General features: G+C 40.9%; 1 protein-coding gene across 6 annotated transcripts in view; it reads right to left on the bottom strand.

Moving 5' to 3' along the window:
- Positions 1 to 19,635, bottom strand: part of ZNF521 (zinc finger protein 521) — a 235,116-nt gene that overhangs the window by 8,420 nt on the left and 207,061 nt on the right. The window lies entirely within an intron of this gene.

The raw sequence follows: 19,635 nt of genomic DNA, 5'->3' as shown, positions 1-19,635 counted from the left end.
TTTTGGATTCATTATTATATCTGAGTACGTATATCACAGATTTGTTGTATGGAAAAGAATGACATATATTCCTAGGTACAGAAAATAAGACCTTCATCATTGTCACCAGAAGAATAAATAACCCAAACACAGGTGTCTGTTCACCATCATTGCACCTTCCTCATTATGAGCATTGGCAGGGGGCTCCTGGTTAAGCCTCTGACATAAATCAGAGTAGTTCCAAGGCTGTTTTAACCTATGGTGCCAGGCAACAGCCTTCCATAAGCCTCCCTTGCCATGTTTGGTGTTCATTGAAATGCAATGCAACCTACAACAACTTCTTGCATTTCAGGCAAGGTGTCCCTGGCTTCATGGGCAAGGTGCCTGTATTACCCCCATAAATTATAAAATGATGGTGGTGGGGAGAGAGGGCAATGGTTAGGACATGTTCACAGCAATTCACTGAAAGTGGGAAACCTTCCTGTTCTTTTATGCTGCAAATGGGCTGTACTACTGATCAGGATCCAGGCCTAAGTCTTCTTTGTAGAAAAACAAGGCTTTTGTGGTACTGCAAATGTTTGAAATTAATACACAAGCATCCTTCCTCAATAAGAAAATTGTTCATTAAGTGGGAATAAAAGCTTGAACAAAAAAGGCAAAAGGAGGCACTTTTGAAAAATATATCAAAAGTCTCATTACTTTATTACTTACTACTTTAGAATATGGTTATGATTACCCTGGTATAAATTAAGAGAAACTCCTCTGAAACCAAGGGAGTTTCAAGATAAGGACAAGTAAGAACAGAGCCAGGCCTGTAGGGTTTAAAACAAAGTGAATATTGCTCAGGTACTAATTGATTCTTGCACATCCTCTGCAGAGGCCACAGCCAGAAGTCGCTTCTACGTGTCAGACACAGCCAGGCAAAGAGCAAGCAGAACCCAACACTGAGCAAATCCAGGTTTATCTGCAGCTATTGTACAACAGAGTAACAGGGGACAACAAGCTTTGATAGGCAATACTACCTAATAAAATATTCAGGGATTAAGTCGGTGTTTTACAGACACATATGTTCATGGGCTAGTTGTTGCTCTGCTTTAATTTTTTTCCTTTGTTATGTTTAATTTATCATGCTAGTACTCTCCAAACTACAACATCTGTAAACAAGTTTAAGTTTGACCTCCCTCCCAGTTTACATCCATGAGCAGAGCTACTACTTCGTGCTCTAATTTTAGATACCTTAAAGGGAAATAAATCTGCGTGGGGGAGAGAGAGAGAGGTAAAAAAACCCAAACAACAAAACCAAAAACCCATGTCTGACAATATGTGTTCATCCTACGTGAATACAAATTCACCTAGCTGGGAGTGAGGAACTGGCTCCTGGAACTGGAGCTACACTATGTACAGATGCCTTTATAGGTCAAACCCAATTAAACAAACTACTACTAAATATTTAACAGCTCAGTGCAGTAATTAGTGACAAATAATGGAAGTTTAACATGATAATTGCACAGAAATGTCCTATTGGAAACATTATGCATTTCTTGCTCGTCCTGTTTTTCTCATATTCGCTGAATCCTGTTAGGTCTTTTCAGGGATTACACTGACAAATGAATCTGGATTTTACGCACATCTATTTGGTCAGCCATGAAGTTTTCTATGAGTTGTGAGAAGGGACCTTCCAAGTGGATCTTCTTCTCAAATTTCTTTTTTTTTTTTTTTTTTACTTTCAAAGCCTGGAACATGCATTAATTTCTGATCTTAAACCAACTGCCAGGTCCAGAATTGAAGCGCCTGTCCATAGGATTCAAAAGGTCAACCAATTAAAATGGGGAAGCACACAGAGCTGTGATTTATATGCAAAGGGCAACCTTTAAAACAATGATCCTTTCCAGTTTTCCACAGGTGCATGTACAAGAATTCCTTTGAACGAAATTACAAGTGAAATTACAAGTTTCTTGCTACAGCCTGAAAGGAAAGCGCTGTAACTTGTCTGCACTCTTATTATACGCACAGACACATCCCACGCTTGTATCGATCGCCGAGTTCACCTCCCCATCTCGTGACACAACTCTGGGCATTGTGCTGATCAGGTGACAAAGGGACAGCCTGGAATCTGGATTCCCTGCACATTACCAGCCGGTGCGTGGGGCCCTGTACAACAGCACTCAGCACACTGGAGGTTACGGGTCAGCCCCAGATTAACACAAAGCGACTAACACCGTTTATGCTCAGCTAAAAAGGAAATCCTGAACCAGCCCAGTTTTAAAATCCCAAGACCTGGATTTTGTACATGGAAATCATATTTGGAAGTAACCCAGTTAGTAAGCATACATACACCAACATACACCAACAATGTATAAGTGGACTGCTGTGCACTTTGTATCCTGAAATCAGGAACATGAATGAAAATACGTCCCCTCATTCATATTACGTCAATTTTAAAATGTGTAGGAAAGAAAAGGAAAAACTATGGACTTCTGTTAGCTCTCTTCCTCTACTAAATGCTCCAAAATCTGTTGCACATTGGTGCATCTTTCCTTCAAGACAGTTTGCAAGGAAAGCCAGATTGAGCAGATTCGATGGTAACAGCCAAAGTTTTCTGAGCTAATAAGCAGAGGAACCCATGGCTTTTGCTCTGTGACTCCCTTCACAACTGCTTACTGTGCCAGCCCGTCTTGGACATCTCACAGCCCTGCTCTTCAAACAAGGAACAGTGGGAACTGTGACAGTGCAGGCTTGGGGTGTGTGCACTAATAACAAATCTACTTGTTGGAAAAGAAAATAAGGACAATCTTTTTGTCTTCATAGCTGGTAACTAGTTAGACAGTTAAGAACCCTATGCTGAAATGCTGTATTCTTACAGCAACCTTGTTGGAGTTCTCTCCTTTTCAGTTTAAGAAACTCCACATTGTAAAGGTGACTTTTAGAAAGACCAGAGAGCTACTTTGCCCTTTATAACAAAGTCAGTACTTCTCTAAATTTTGTAAGGACACACACTGTAAATCAATAAATCTGGAGCGTTTACTGACATGTGGTACCAGGACAATAAAATTTTATGTCTGTCATTGTGGTTGTTGGTTGTAAAATGCAGAAGTCTGGATTCTCTATTGTCTTCTGTTTTGTTGTCATTTGCATTTGTGTAAAAGAAGTGTGAAATGTGACCACAGTTAATGGGAGAAATTTTACTCCCACTTTCTCCTGTTTTCAGAACCTATAAAAGAAGGAAGACAGTGAAGTCCAACTCCTATGTTTTAACACTGCCCCCTCGCCCCCCCCAAAAAATCAAGAAGTACTACACAAAGAATCATTCTTTTATGCCTTTTTCTTTCTTCCCCGTGAGGGAACAAGTATCCTCCTACCAAATGTCATTCTTTGAGGTTGGTCATTCCAGCTCCTGTCACACAGCTGGCCAGTGACACGTTGCGGCTCAGACACGTTGTTAGATCCTGCCTTGACCCTGCACTGTCAGTCGGAGAAATGCCCCCCTGCCACCTCTGGGTTTGGCTGGGGATGCCATGGTACTCCTGTCTCCTGGGCCATTGTCTCCTGCCAGGGGATCCAGCCTCGAGCAGCTGCCGCTCTCACCCCTTGTTGCCCTTTAGGACTGGTTTTTAGAGTGGCCATCTTCTGACGGAGTAAAAAGAATCACATTTAGGAGGAATGTAACTGAAGACAACACTTACACTCATTTGCTATCTGTGTTTAGTTCCAAGGTGTCTGGAATACCGAAGTTTAATTCCTTTACAAAAAGATGTGCTGTAGCTATGGTGAGGCTAATCTATAACCCTCGCAGTCTTATATAATTTGCTACTCCAAGTTAATTTTAATTCATTACAATAAAACCCACCTAATTACAATAACTCTTTAAAGTGAAGTATTAGCTTGATCCTATGGAAAAAAAAAAAAGCAGCAGAATCTTCACTATCGGAGGGCGATTCTTCATCATACCACAGTGCACACTTACATAAATTCAAAGGTAAGCTATAAACAAGTACCCACAGCAGAAGTGCCATGCATAAAGGGGCAGGCAACAGGAGGCCTGCTTTCTAATCAGCCCTCAAAGGAACCTGCCACACAGAAGTGGCACTTATTCTAATTTAAAGCTCTCACAGTTACTTTACCTTGGCAAAATTTATAAACTAATAACTTCAGTAAACAGACTGGCACTCCAAACAGAAAAACAAACCCAACACAACGGTTCAGGCCCGCAGAGAATGCAGCTTTCCCAGAAAGGCACTGTTTTCAACAATGAGATAAAACATTTGTTTGGGGGCTACTCTCATGGTCCCTGATGCTCAGTAACAGTTCTGCGCTGTGCCATCAGCATCAGCAAGATCTGTACTGTCACCTCACTGCGGTCTACAGCCTATCGGCCCCGCAAATCTTTTCAACATCTTAAGGCATTTTACACACCTGTATATTTGTGTTCTGGTGGGCTCGACTAAAGAAATACTGGATTTGAAAGAGCTGCTCTGGGGCTACAGCTTTCCCTTAAAATGTCACTAGATTGTGAGGGCAATCTGCTTTCAAAAAGTCACTTTAAAAACATGTTTAGTATTTGCAATTAAAGCTCACGTTCTTTCTCATTTCTATGATTTATGACTCTTAGTAACTGTTAAAAATTACAAAAACTATATGGTTCTCCATTTACATATACAAAGAAGAAAAAAGAAAAGCAGAAATCAATAATAAGGGCTAAGCAGAAAATCTCTGGAATATGTACAGCACAATATTGGAATTTTTTTTTATTATATTCTAAAAGACACCACTTTGTGAAAAGTTCCTTTTCAAATCAAAGCAATACTACAGTAAAACAACTGCAGGCAACATTTCTAAGACACAATGCAGTTTGTGTCAGAATGCTCATCACTTCAGGCTGACCTGTCAAACTATCTCAGGGAAGACAGTAAAAAGGCAAATCTGCTACTTGGTAAGAAACTTCTGAATGGCAAAAAGTGTGTGTTGCTCACAAACCCCAGAATGCTGTGCAGTGTTAACCGAGCTGTACTGATGGTTACAGCAGATGTCTGTCCCTTCCTACTGCTTACAGGCACACCTGCTTGGGCCGTGCTCCTCGGACCACGGAGAGGAAGCCAACATTTTGAAGCTCTAGCAGAAGAAAACAAATTTAAAAAATCTGTGGTCAGATGAGTGATGTGGAACCGAGATGAGAATTTAGTACTATACACAGATACCCACTATCAGCAACAGAGCTATGTCATGAATGCGATACGGGTGAAATCAGCAAGATGGCATATTTGAACCTTGATAGGCAATTTCTAGCACCTGCATTTTCAGGGGATTCTCAGCACCTTGTAGAATCCAGCTCCCTGCACCCCACCCACTTCCTTAAGGGACCCAAGGTGCCCCTTTTTAGGCATCAGGGGTTAACATTTTGGCTACGGGGCTTTTCCAGTAGCTAACACAGTTGTCAGGACAGTCCACAGAGCTCAGCAGAGCATCATTTCTAAGGGTTTTTGAAGTCACCACTTTTTATAGATACATTTCTCTATTAATTTCTGCACAACAGTGCAACATCTGCAGAGACTTACCATTCTCTGCTAAACTGTGTATATTTTCAGACTAATTCCTATACAGTCACTGTATATTTTTGTAAATCTGGGTGGCCTAAACATTCAAACCTTGGGCCACCATAGTCCTCAGTGTGCATTAAAGCATTCATAAGGCTGCCCGAACTTATGCCAACTCATAATTGCTCCCACAGGATTGCTGTATCAATTAAAAATCCCAGGAATTCATCAGAGTCTGAGACACGCCTTAGAGGACCAAAAGAAAGTGGTACAGAACTAGCTAGCAAAATAAACAGGAATTTCTGCGCACTGAGGGAATCCTCGGCTGTCTGACTAAGGTATCTTTTTTACTGGCAGGGGATGCAAATTGGAGCCCGAGGATCTGCACTTTTATTTTCAAAGCACTTTGTAGACATCAACCACTTCACCTTCACACCATTGCTGTGAGGGAAGTAAATATGTACAGTTCCAGTATCCTCTGTTTTCTGGAGGTGCAAAGAAGCACGGGGCATTTTTACAGGTGCAGTCTGTGTTCACACACAAAAGGGAGCTTTTGACAACCTCTTCCTTCGTGGGTAAGTGAGCTTCCCAAGGCCACCAAGGGAACTGGTGGCAGAAGAGGCATTAATGGAGAGATCCTGCTACCCAGCCTGGTGCTAAGTCCACTCTGCCTCCCATGCAACACGTCGAAGCAACTCACTGAATTCCAGTTTACACTGCTTTGCTGTAGAGGACAGATTACAGCATGTCATCCTCTATAATCTCTCCTGTAAGAGGGATTCTATACGCTTCCCAGGGACCCCCTCTTTTCCTTTCCCCCACAAACGGTGGTAAGGTTAGAGACAAGTTGTTTTCTCAAGGCTGAGATCAAAAATGGCTCTGTGTTTTGCTAAGCATTCCTCTGAAGCATGGGCAGCGCGTGCATGTGTGTCTGAAAACAACCCCAATGAAAGGAAGGAATGAGAGATGCTAAACAATGCTGCGCAAAGTTGCAGACTGTTCGGCTACAGGCCAGAAAATGAATCCAATTTTTCATTCTGTCATTATAAATATTTCAGTGCAAATGGTACTGATTTTCTGCAACTGTGGTTAAGCAAAGGGCCTCTGAGTGAATATTTAAGGAAAAAAAAAAAAGGAAAAGAAGAGGAAGAGGGAAGGGGGGGAAAAAGAACGAGAAAGAAGAGGGAGGGGGGGAAAATTAAGGTTAGCAACCAATTAATTTCAAACTTTCACTGTAAAAGATTCTGGGAAAAATTCTACAGTGATGCAGTGTGTGACTCAAAGAAGGGGGAAAAAAAACATTTACTCTGCTCTTCTTCTGACAGTTTCTCATAAAATATCTGCAGTCCATCTATCTTTTAGTACTCCAGGCTCCTCTGGAGAGCAGAAAATAGTAGTTTAAAGCTCACTTCAGTGCCAGTCTGCGGGAGATTGCTTTCCACAGGACCCCTGCTGATGGAGGCCTAGGGGAAGAGGCCCAGGAGTTATTCAATCAGTCCAAGGCTCTGGGGCGGCCGAGGCTCCTTTGAGGGCTGATTATAAAGCTGCCCTCCTGTTGCCTGCCTCCGAACAGAACGAAATGAGCAGCCTCTTGCTGAGCAGATTCTGCAAGAAGGAATTTCACCTGTCATGGAGTTTGTCAGAATTTCAGGATTTATCTTGGTGCAAAATTAATAAAATACCAACTAGGATTTCAGCCTGACTACTCAGCTGTGTCATCTCAAAGTGATCTTTCACCTAAGAAAACCTGGACGCAGAGCTACTGGAGTCATTCTTGCCCTACTTTTGCTCGGGAGCTTCGGCAGGATGCTATGACTAAATAACAAAACGATTAGAGGTGGATTTCCTGACAATTACACCCAACGTCAAGTACTGGGTGGGTGCTACCGCCCTAACGTGTGACCTTCCACCTTATTTCTGGGGTTCCTAAATCTTCCTGGAATAAGCTAGGAATCTGAAATAGAAAAAGATCCTTTCTGCAGTTTGTAACCTAGCAAGTCCCTTAAGGCAGCACATCTGTTAAGTTCATACACTGGTATTCCAGGTCTGGATTTGATTTATAAGTTTTAAAGGAATACAAACAACGGACTACATAAGATTACATTCAGTGAAACACAGCAAATTAATATTGCTGTGACAGTCAAGCACACAGTCTTTTAACCATATTCTGAGTCTAATATTGCAGTAAGGTGCCAGGTTGATAAAGCATCATCTCAAACCTCTGTGAACTGAGTTCAGCTCTTTCGAAGCTAGAGTCTCACCGGTCTTTTGACAGTGCCTTACAGCAATAATAACAATAAAAAATCTTTGTACGCTACCAATTTAAGTAAGATTGTGCTAGTTTATAGCACTTGGTCACATGAATTTCAAGTCTCAGGTAGCATAGAAGCAATTAACTTGCAGCCTGCAAGAGACCTTTTCAGCTAAAAGAGGAGATCAACCTGTAGGAAATAAAAGTCATCAGCTAAGCCAGCTGATGGGTAAATAAATATTATTCCATTTACAATGACCTTGGTTCAGATCTTGACACAGAGAAACAGAGATTCACTGTACCAAGAAACAGCAAAATATGCCCAGATTGGGAACAAAGATGCATTTGCCATTTAATGGTTCTTACCCTATGTTGTGGCAATTTCTGTATACTGTTCAAAGCTGTTTGCTCTTTGAAGTAACAAATCTACCTTTCTGTCTATTTGCTCATCAGCATTTTCTAACCAGAGCTTAAACCAAATGGTAACACATCTCTTTACTACCTCCTCACCCTTTAAATGGCAATTCAACACTAATACACATCATAAAGCCACCTTTACCAGGCAGTAGTAGTCTGACAGTTTTAACACCAAGAGATGTCACAGTAAAGAGAGAGAGAGAAAGCACGCAAGTGAAGGCACAGATGGTGGGAGGGGACACAGGGTGCTCTCAGCAGGCTACAGTAGAGATGCATTAACTCCACAGAGGGATAAGGGCTTCCCACCAGTACAATCATGAATTATAACTGAGCATGGGAGTGAGTTCTTAGTGCCTGTCTCGCGGCAAATACACTCTTCTATTTTCCTGCACAATCACCTTTCACCTTTACAAATGCAAAGCAAAGCAAAATGTGCCACTAATATTTCTTTATACCACATAGCACACATCTATATGCACAAAGTATGGGGGGAAGCAGAGTCTTCACCGACACAGAGTGTCCCCAGGCAGATTTACACACCCATGATCAGTGCCTGTGCCTGGCGATTCCGCTGCAAAATGAGACTATAACAATACAGATAAACAACTAAAGCTGCACGTAGAAATGTGTGTAACTCAGCAGTATTGGTTCATGAGAACTGAATCATCTTCCTCTCTTCTCTTGTTAACAGGGTGGAGGACACTTGTTTTCAGCTTTGAACACAAAGGAAGCTCGACTTAAAAAAAATCACGAGAGCCTGCAAAAATCCACTCTTTTTTTCATCCAAAATCATATTTCAGCCTCAGTTTGATCAAAGCATGGTGAACTTGACCCCAATAACAGGTAGAAAAGCTAAATCTAAAAGCTGTTCCTCCTGGTTGGGGTTTTGTAATGAACAGCTCCAGTTGTGTAGCCATCTGCGTCTGAGACTTTTTGACTAATGTGTGGAATGGAGCAATCTTAATGATGGTCTCCCCCTCTCCCCACCTCCCCCCAAAAGAAGAGACAGAAAAAGAGGAAAAAAAAGGAGAAAGAGGGAAAGCCACCACTTTTGAGCCAAGATTGCTGTTTACTGGAGTTTTCTGGATGTGTCTCTTTATGAATCACTGACCACACCTTGTTTTCACAAACTATCTGCACCTCCTCCCTAGGGGAATTCATCCCCTCCCAACTTTCCTCCTACTCAATGAAACTATCAATGGAGGAAAACTTGTTATTTTAGGCGGCTGAAAATTTGACCAATTTTAAAGGATTCATTTACCATGCCTTTCACTTTCGTTTAAATCCTCAGTGTTCCTGTTCTAAATGACAGCACCGCAAGCGCTGCTTTTAAGCGCTATTCATCTTGCCTACCACATCTCAGCCTTTCACACAGAAGGCCGCTCTCTCTCCAACAATGGAGCCTTACTCCTCTATAGCTGGAGGGCAGAAACTGTTAGGAGCTGTAGACTTGCTGCAAATATCACAATAAAGTATACAAATGTGAATTTCTCTTAAAATACGGGTTCAGCTCTGGAGGTACCTTGCTTTAGAAAACTCTGTCAAGGGCAAACTATATATCTTTCTCCAACATGCACAGCAGCCACCCAGTTGAAACAGCTTTTCCGAATGATCTAACATGTCAGTGGAAGCAGGATGCTTGTGAATTTTATACTTTTCTCCACTTTAGGTCTCTAATCGATATTTTAGCTTCCTTCACACTTAATATATTCAATCTTGGCTTGGCAGCATATCTTGTGGAACATTAAAAAAACAAACATCCCCCTGTTGCTAGATAGACCAAAAGACCTGACCATGAGGCCTACCAGAAAGTTAATATTGGACTAAGAATAGACGACATGTCTAGCAGTAATTAACTCTCAATTGTAGAACAAAACCTATCCTGGAACTGAGAAGTCAACCACGGACACTTGACTGAGTATCTAGTGATTATTGCCAAATTTTGTGGTCATGCTTAACTTAAAGTTTGCTCATTATAACATCATTTTAATACAAAACCACATCTCCTCATTGAAGGCTACCCACCTCTACGAGAAGACCACTACTCACTGAGCATGTGTAGTAAGAATGATGTTATAGATCTTGTATGCAAATATTGTAACCAATCAGCCCTACAGGACTGCCCTGAGGGCATGTGTATAGTAATAAGATTTTGTATAAATGATTGACACTTTTGTATTGCTGGTATGCTAGTTTGGTCTAGAATCTGGATTTGTCCAACGCTGTAATAAAATCAATATCTTGTCTCTGTGTGCAGAATTTGGCTCATTTGCATGCACACTGGGTAAAGAACCCTGTTTTAGGGACAACACCCCCTCTCTTCAAAACCCTGGAGCTTGAGGAAAGGTAGGGCTACTGAGCTAAGCTCTGTGATGGAAGTAGGTAGGGCTCAGACTACAGATCTCAAGAGGTGGCAGGTTTGATGCTGCTGAGCCCCCTCTACCTGTGCTTTGGGACACTGAAACCATGGGAGGGTGAGGAGGCTGGGGTATACAGGGATCACTGCAACCTTCTGCCAGTGCTGTGGAAGGAAGATCTCAAGAGGCAATCTTTCAGTGATAACATTGTGCCATCACTCGTTGGGAAACCATAGGAGCAGTGGAGAGTGGAGCCAGGAATCAGGAGCTTATTCACAGGGATGGAGTGAGGGGGGGCAGGTGTGGGGTGGGGGGAAGTGAGACAGATTTGCAGAACTGGCCATGAAGCTCCTCAGTACACCATAGCTGGATGCTTCATAAAGTCACACTGATGGCAGTCCCGGAGATGGCCATCTGTTGTCAGCTCTGGGCCAGATGAAAGATAATATAATGGCAGCTACTGGTAGCTAACAGCAGGGCAGTTGTAGGAAGGAATGCATCCTAGATTGAAGGAGTGGTCCTTCCTGTTTAGCACAGAAAATCAGTCATCGATATCAACTACATTAGTAAGAAATTAATGGATGGACAATTAAGAGAACCGAACTGATCTAGCAGGGAAATTATTCAAATGCAAACAGAGTGCTTATTTCTTCTGCTTACACCCGGTGTATGAGCCAACTGATCTGACTAATGGCAAGGTGTAGGCTGAAGTGTTCAGGGCACAGATGATAAAACCTCATTTTCTGCAAAGGGCAGAATTCCATTTCTAATGATTATTTGTGGGTCAGGGAATATATTTACTGCTTTCCTTGCTCTCAATCTACAGCAGGACTCACTGATGTTCACAGAGGTTTCTACAAGGACTGAGGGTAGAAATAGGCCTTTATGTAATAACAGAACTTCCCCATATTATTATGATGATTTATTTTTACAAGTGCCTTATCATTAGTATCAGCATCACTCAGCAGAAAAATGCCTTCTCAAGCACTGTTATTTCTATCCTGTTTCTTTCTTTGCCTTACAATCTTTCTACTTCTACTCCTTTGCCTTTTGTTTCCTCCTTCTTCTGCCTTTCTGAGCATTTTTCTGTCTGCAGCAACTTCTGATTTGCTTCTTTAGGCTGAAATCTCGATCTTGCACACTCTGCTGTTCCATTTGCTAAAACAATCAGAAATCATGATGTTAATGTTGACATGAAACGTCAGTGATATGCTTCAGAGTGAACACTTAACAAGACAAAGGAACAGTGGAGCTCATCTCCTGATAGCCATGGTTTCTTACCCTTTCAGACTGGAGACAACAAATTTCACTTAACATATTTGCATGACACAGCCTTTGCAGTCACAAGGACCTCAAACTGTACCTTCCTACCTGATTCTGTAGAATCTGTTTAATGTTGACCATACAAAGCAGTAAGGAGAACATATCCAAAGTATGGGTTAACCTTTTTTGTTGCTATTGATTTTTTTGAAAATAGATACCTATGTTTTACAAAAGGAGTCCAAGCATACAAGAGCATAAACAGGAAGGAGTAGGCAAAATAGGGACATATATCCAAGCATATACACTTTTGGGTATGACTCTATGCCCCTTGAAAGAGAAGGAATATACATTTTTCTTGGTTTTGTATGGGCACTTTGTGGTTGTAGCTCAGTACTTATTTTGGGCAGTATATTTAGCTTCCAATCCTTTGCCATTTTACTGTTCCTTAAGTCTGATTTTATTTTCAAGATTAAAATGGTTTATTTAAAGGCAATATTCCTTACTTAACTGCTATGCTGTCTTTGTCAATTAATTCTGTAATTTCATCAATAATATCACTCAACCATCTGAAAACGCAAACCCATAATTGTGATTCAATTGCTCCAGAAATTTAAGAAATGTTCTCTCAGGGAATGTATAAGAGATGTTATGAACACATTGTTTCCTGCCAATTTACAGGAAAAAGTGCAGAAAATTTCACAGGCTGACTGTTGCAGGCAGAGTTCTAAGTATATAGAGTATGTGGACACCAATAAGAACTGTTAAACTCAGCCCGTCTTTGTCGAGCACCGTTTAGTGAAATCAAAATGGTCCCTGAAAATATCTGGCACTTTTGGCTTGGTGGGCTTTGCAAAGTGCTATAAATATTAATGAACTAACAAAGTACCCACAGGGAATGTTTACATTTGAATAGGCCAATCAAAGGTGGGTGAACTCACAAGCTCCAAACCTGGAAGTTTCTTATTTAGAAAATAATTACCACATGAAAACCTAATATGGCCGTAACACCCATCAATTCCCAGGAGGGAAGGGGCACTGGAAAGGAATTCAAAGTATTTTTTTGGTATTTAAACTTTGTTTGACATTGAAGCAAAAGACTTGTAGGGGAAACACTTTGAAGGTATGTCCTTAAAGAGCCAATGCATGAGTGCCTCCACATGCTTCTCTTGATTGCCTTTTTGAGAAAATTTGCAAAGAAACCAATCCTTTCTTCTAGGGAAAGGAGTCTCAAGTGTCAGAAACACAAGCCCAAATTTTTTAAATCCTGGAAGACATGGAAAAATACTCAAATGCATGTACTGGTGCCCACTATACATATCTGAAACAGAAAGCACAGTAAGGGTTTGGCAAAGAAAACCCACTCAAACAAATAATACTTGCAATGCATGCAGCTCTATCTGGTTTCCTCAAAACCTAATAATTAATTACAATCCTGGTATCTCTGGCACTGAAATTATCATCATCTTCACTCACTAGATGGAGAGAATGTATGGTTAAGTGGAGCCAGTTAGTACCAGACCTCACAACTGAATCCAGGTCTCCTGACTCCTAGATGTTTGCTCTGATGAAAGCAACCTGGTTGCCTGGAAGGACTAAGGCCAACATTACTGAACATGATACCTGTATTTAGGCAGCAAAAGTGTTTTGCTGAAACCTTAAACAAGGCCATGGCTGCTCAGCACCTATGCTTTTATCAAGGTTCCTAACTTCAGGCATTTATGACCTGACTTCCTAATGTACTTATCACCAACATCTGGCACTGGCCTTGACTGCAGCTGGAGGTGCTCAGCACCCTCTCAGAAATAGGCCATTGAGTTTGAAAACACTGGCCTAAAGCTTTGATTGTTAATTGGATTTCAGGTAGGCTTCTTTTTAAGAAGAGCTGACAAAGTTATTCCCTGCTGGCTCCTGGCCTTTGGGGCCTAGAAAGCCAACATCTATGTTCCACTCCTCACCCTCAGAGTTTGGGGACCTAGAAATGCCAGAGCTAATCTCCAGTTTCACTTAAAAAAATGTTTTGAGGCCTTTTCTCTCTGAAGAAAACATCCTTAAAAACCCAGCTTCACCTGCAGGTTTGAAAGTTTTGTCGCTGTTTTTGTGTAAAGAGGATAAATTATTCACGGTCTCCCCTGCTGTCATGGAAGGCTCGCTGTTGGGACCTACATGATACACGTGGTGGGGGTGGGGGCCTTGGCAAAACAATCCTATATAGATGTAGCAGTGCCATGGCTGCTATGGGTGATGCTGTTCCCACACCAATCTCTTTCCCACCTGGCCCCCAGAAGGCCTCTGCCACAAGGAGACAACCCCAGCCCAAGCTAATTAGCGGTTTTCTCTAGCTGACCCCCAAATGAGAGAATGTAGTGTTTGAATCTCAGCTCTGTTACAGTCTCCACTAAAGGTCTCAGTCAAGAGTTTTAGTTCTTGAAATAGTCTAGAGCTTGCTTAGTTCTGCTCCAGTGCAGGTCAAGGGTATTTTAAAGGCTGTTTAAAAATATTGAGATCTTTGGGAGCATTTTACAATGCAGAGATCTTTGGGAAGTTTAACCCTTAAAGAAATTAGGAAGAAACTGGAAGATGAGTTTCAACAGTGTCAACTGTGGAACATGAAAAAGTTAAAACTGGACACACAGAAAGTTACACAAAACTTCTGGAGACTCCTTTATGCCGCTTCTCCCCCGCTCTGCTTCAGCTGCTTGCACCAGGAGCTGAGAATGTTGTCCTGCTGTTTTAAGTGACATGAGTAACATCTGCTATGAGTGCTTCATTCTTTCTTTCATCCTTTCCCTGGGGAAGGAACTGTGTATTTCGTTTTGGAAGAGCTCTGTTGTTGTAGGTTGGAGTTTTGGGGAAGGTTTAGAAATCTATATGCAGGTACATGCTTACATGAGAGAAAGGAGCCTTTGGAACCCTACTCTTAAAAGCATAAATTGGGGACATTCCTGGTAATACTTAACTGCTGTAGAAGTCTGTTCCATGCTCCCAGGCCAGCCTGTGAGAAAGTGCTAGCTCCTATGGAAACAAGCTTCAGCTCTTTGCTAAAAGACACTCACAAAGCAGGACTGTCAATTACCACACTGTTACCAAAGGGGAAGAACTTTACAGTGCGCTGAGATGCGCTGGACCCAGTCCACCAAGAATATTAAGGACTGAACCTCAGAGCACAACTGGACAAACATGTAGGAAGGCAGTGTCGACAGCAAGAGAGGGGGTTAAATATGCTCCCGGTCTCCTTTGCTACTGAGGAAGAGCGCTGCAGCTCTCTGTGTCAGCTGGAACGTCCTGCAGACTGATGGCTCCATGCCCAGGTATTCTGCACTGATGGAGTCCAGACAGGAAGCAGCAAGGGCGTGAATCACTGAGGCCAGGTCTCTTTTGAACAGGATGGGAAGTAACTGCTGATCCAATTATTTCTTGCCCTAGTTTTCATGTCTGTATAGCGGGGACACTTAACTACCCCAGAGGCAACTAATTATTAGTCACAAAATGTTAAGTAAATGCTTTAATTCACCAAAAAGAGATATAATTTTTGTACTGGGCAAAATGGTCCTGAGAGGCCATGTAATCTTGGCTAGTATCATATTCAGAACTATCATAACTGATAAAACACTGATAAAACCTGTACAATTATTCAGCAATTCTACCAGACATTGGTATCTTTCTGACCCAGCAACATCTAAAAAATATGTAAAATGAATCCGTTCACGCTGGGTAATGCCACACAAAGGTGTCTTATTCCTCCCCATAAATGTGTTGTGTTGACTACGGAAGTAACACTAGGCCTGGAAATAGGAAAAGAACGGCTGCTCATCATCAGGGACAGGGGAAGTGCAAATACCCACTGAAACACCTAAGCTGAAGTCCAAAGACTAAGGCAAAAGAAACTGGCAGTAGAAATAGCATGAGGACAAGAAAGGGAAGTTTTAATAGGCACAAATTACTTTATCATAATTTAATGAAAATTCAATAATAAGTTAAATTAGCAATAAGTTTCTTTACTTATTAATTAAAAGTTCAATATTATGGATGATGGATGGAGAAGAGTATTTTAGTTATATCCATCAGGTACAGAGAACTGTATGGTCATACTCCAGGTGTTCAGTTATAAGAGTTTCAACTTTTGGGAGACATCTAGGCACTCTACAAATACACCTAATTTGCAGCTCCATTATCTGATATCTGGACAGGATATATTTCTGATTTTAAAGATTGTTACAAGTCTATTTCTGAAAAGTCCTTATTGTATTAAACAGGTCTTATTAAAAGCCTTCCATTCTAAACCCAACATTTTTAGGGATATACTTTTTCAACTCCATTTCAGAAGTGTAAATACACCACATAGCCTTTTGAACATGTAAGTATGAAAATTCACAACTCAGAACACTGTAAAAACATAGACTTCTGTCACAGAAGGTTTCCATTCTCTTATTTTCTATGGAGGTATTATCTCAAAAAATTTAAAGCTGATTCAATAGCAAAGGAGCAGAAAGCCATTTAAAGGAAGTGTAAAAAGTGGGAGAAGGGTGAGCTATGGAGATGTTCTTAAAACAGCAAGCGAATTCCTGTAAAATCTCATCATTTCAATTTAAAGGCTGAGTAATAACATTGCAAGTTTGATTTTCAGGACTGGTCATTTACTCTCTTCTCAGCAGAACGTGGTCCTATGGGATTGTCTTGCATTCCTAACAGGGGTCTGGAGTTAAATCATGGAAACCTGTAAAAAGAGTCCTACTTGTTTTTTGCTTTGAGAAGATCATTAATGAGGGGATAGTAATTTCCCTAAGGTGAGATGCACACAGTATGTAGGGATTCTTACGTTCCTATAGACTACTCTTCCTGGAAAAGGAGTCATAGTATGCTAAGCAAACAATCATACTGGGCCTAACACCAAGTTAAGCATCATTATAATGCATTTACTTTCTGTATTGTTGAATTACTTCCCTTCAATTATCAGCTATACTATATGTGTGGATAGAGCTTCTATGTTATTGTGTTCTGCTCTGCTCTACCTTGTTCATGTTCTTGCTCTGCCCTACAGCCACGCAGTGCTGTCCATTGCTTCTCATCTGAGACAATTAGCATCTCTCATGCATGGGAGATACACTTTAGATGCATGTTTAAATTAAAAGCAAGGAACCGTTCCTGATAGAGGGAATAAATACACGGTTACACTGCAAGCCCCAACACAAAGCATGGTAATGTGAAAGGATAGAGAAACATAACCTGAAGGCTAGTTGCCAAAGATTTCACTGCTTCAGCTGATAGATAGCCTCCTAGAATAGGTTTTAAGCGAGACTGGGCTCAAGATCAACGTATTTTCAGCAAAAGTAGACTCCCAAGGTCAGTACCTACTGCTCTCCCTAAGTGCTTTGCTGCCCTTTCACCAGCCTGGGTAGATAACTGGATATAAGAGCAGAAAGCCAATGATCCCAACAAATGCAAATGGCATAACGGTATTGCATTTTTAAACATAATGCCTTCTCAACTGGGGTAGGACTACCCAAATTAATTAAAATAATAAACATAATGAATTAAGTGAATAAGGAAATGAATACCTTTTCCTTTTTGCAAGTGTAGATAAGCCAGAGAGAGGCTGCTCCTAAGGGTACGGAGATGTGGTCTACTAAGGGCCTTCTGCAGCACGGAACAACCAACACACTGATTATCGCCTAGCCGAAGTAAAGCATCATTTTTCTCTCTGTAGTGACATCGTTTTGTGCCCTTCACTAGAAAATCAGCTGTCTCAGTTATGTTGAAGTCTTAATGAACTAGGCTTAGATGGAGGGAGCAAAATCTTGCCCTCAGTCTCGTGCAGGGTTGAATTTTGGAAAAACGTGTGCTTTTATTATAATAAAAAAGCTGAAGGTGATTTCTTGAGACTCCATGTATTTTGAAATGAGAGCATATTTTAGAGGGGACAGACTGGTAAGGAGTTGATTGTACGTGTCACAACTGCACCTGGATCTCTGTATATTTTGCATCTTCAGAATCCAGTAACCTATTGTCTTTTTAAAATCCAGTCTGAATTCTGCTGTTAAAACTAATTTCTATCCTTTTGTTCACACTTCTTTCTTTTCATAGTTGTCTACTGCATACCTGCAACTTCTCTCTTGCTGAGGTGGTTTTTTTTGCCTTTTAGTCTTTCTAACCTAACAATTTCTCCTTCTTCTTTCCAGAAACATTTCATGTCCCTACTTTACTCTACTTTCTGATTTTGGTTAATTAGTGAACAGAAGAATTTCTGAAAATCAGAAGCCAAACTACTTTATTTTCCCAGGTCAAATAACTTCCTGCCCAACCCAGACCATTTTCTGTCCTCAAAACTCAATCTTGCCTCTTTCTGTCCACCATTATGTATGGCTGTCTTTTTTCTCTAAATGTCCAGATTTTTATTTTCTTTTCCTTGTCCTCCTCTGCCACTTTGGGTCAGAGCTTGCATGCAATAGCAGGTATGGACAGTAAAAGAGACAGATTTGGATCTATTGAAAATAGAGAGATACAGTAAAGACACCTTGGAGTGTTACAGGTATGGTCCTAGAGGACCATATAGGACCTACTACAGAAGTTCCCATGACATAGTGGTCCACCAAGAAAGAGGTCGGGAAGGCTATCAGAAAGGCTTTATTCCATATTGTTTCCTTGCAGAAAGAAATTAGGAAAGAGAAAATGCAGTGCAAATCAATAAAAATGCCAGTCTCTCACATAATGAATTCACACATAGTTTAAACACTCCAGTTTCTTTTTTCTCCAAAGAAATATATTGTTACACCGAACATGAATATCAGCTTTTCAGCATGTAAAACTTCCAGTAAGTGAAATACTAAATGGGCATTCGTGTCCACATGCCTCACTAGCCTTTTGCCTTTGTTGATGAGATGAAATCCATCTTTGGCCCAAAGCAAAATTAATTGTAGACACCTCAGTCAAAGGACTTAGAGATGGAGGCCTATGCTATAACGGAATAGTGAAAAACCTTAAGTGCTGAAAAATCTCTTAATTCTGAACAAGAATCACATGATGGATGGTGTAGGAAGGGCCTTACTATAAAAATACTTATCATGGCTCCATCCCTATTGACCCTCAAAGTTTTTCCTCTGCCAACCTATCTTAATACTTCAATATGAACCAAAATAATTTAGAAACAATCTTCAGCTACTGTCTCAAAATGTAACACCACATGAGAAGTAACATACCACCACTTCTCATTGCAATACAAGCAGTGCAGAATGTTAAAATACGTAGTAAATAATTCCTTCAGCCAAAATTGGTTTTAGATCTTGTTCAACATTTATTCCTTCCTCTCTGTCCTTTTGTTTACCATTAGTAAACAGTATCATTACAAGTCGACAACAGCACACAAGAAGACAGTGTACCATTGATCTGACCCTATTATTTTTTTCCCCACCAAGTTAGTATTTGTGGGAAATGGCCAGCAGGTAAACTAACATAAATTCTGTCTACTTCCCTTCTCCCCTGCCTTCCCCATCCCTACACTCCTACTTCAGTGCTTAGCTTTTCACATTTAGAGACAAAAGGATAAACTTATTTCATTTTCACTGTTTGAATAAATATTTTATGCGTATCAAACAGAAAAACAAGATGCCAATTTCTCTCTCCTCAATAATATCTTGAGCTACAACAACCTACAGAGCAAGAATCCAAAGGTGGCTCCCAGAATTCAGATCCGTACCAGGTGGTTTTCTGCCAGCACCTTTTTGAAGCAGCATGGGTTGAATCACCTGCAATTTTTCTTGTACTTCCCTCATTCCCATCCTGATGATGAGCAAGTATCAGAAGAGGTCAGGGCAAGTAAAACTTTGAACTCAGCTATCAAATA

The sequence above is a fragment of the Streptopelia decaocto genome (assembly GCF_964273445.1).
Source record: "Streptopelia decaocto genome assembly, chromosome: 2".
Taxonomy (NCBI): domain Eukaryota; kingdom Metazoa; phylum Chordata; class Aves; order Columbiformes; family Columbidae; genus Streptopelia; species Streptopelia decaocto.
Note: the sequence above shows the minus strand (reverse complement) of the source record. Positions and strands in the feature narration are given on the sequence as shown.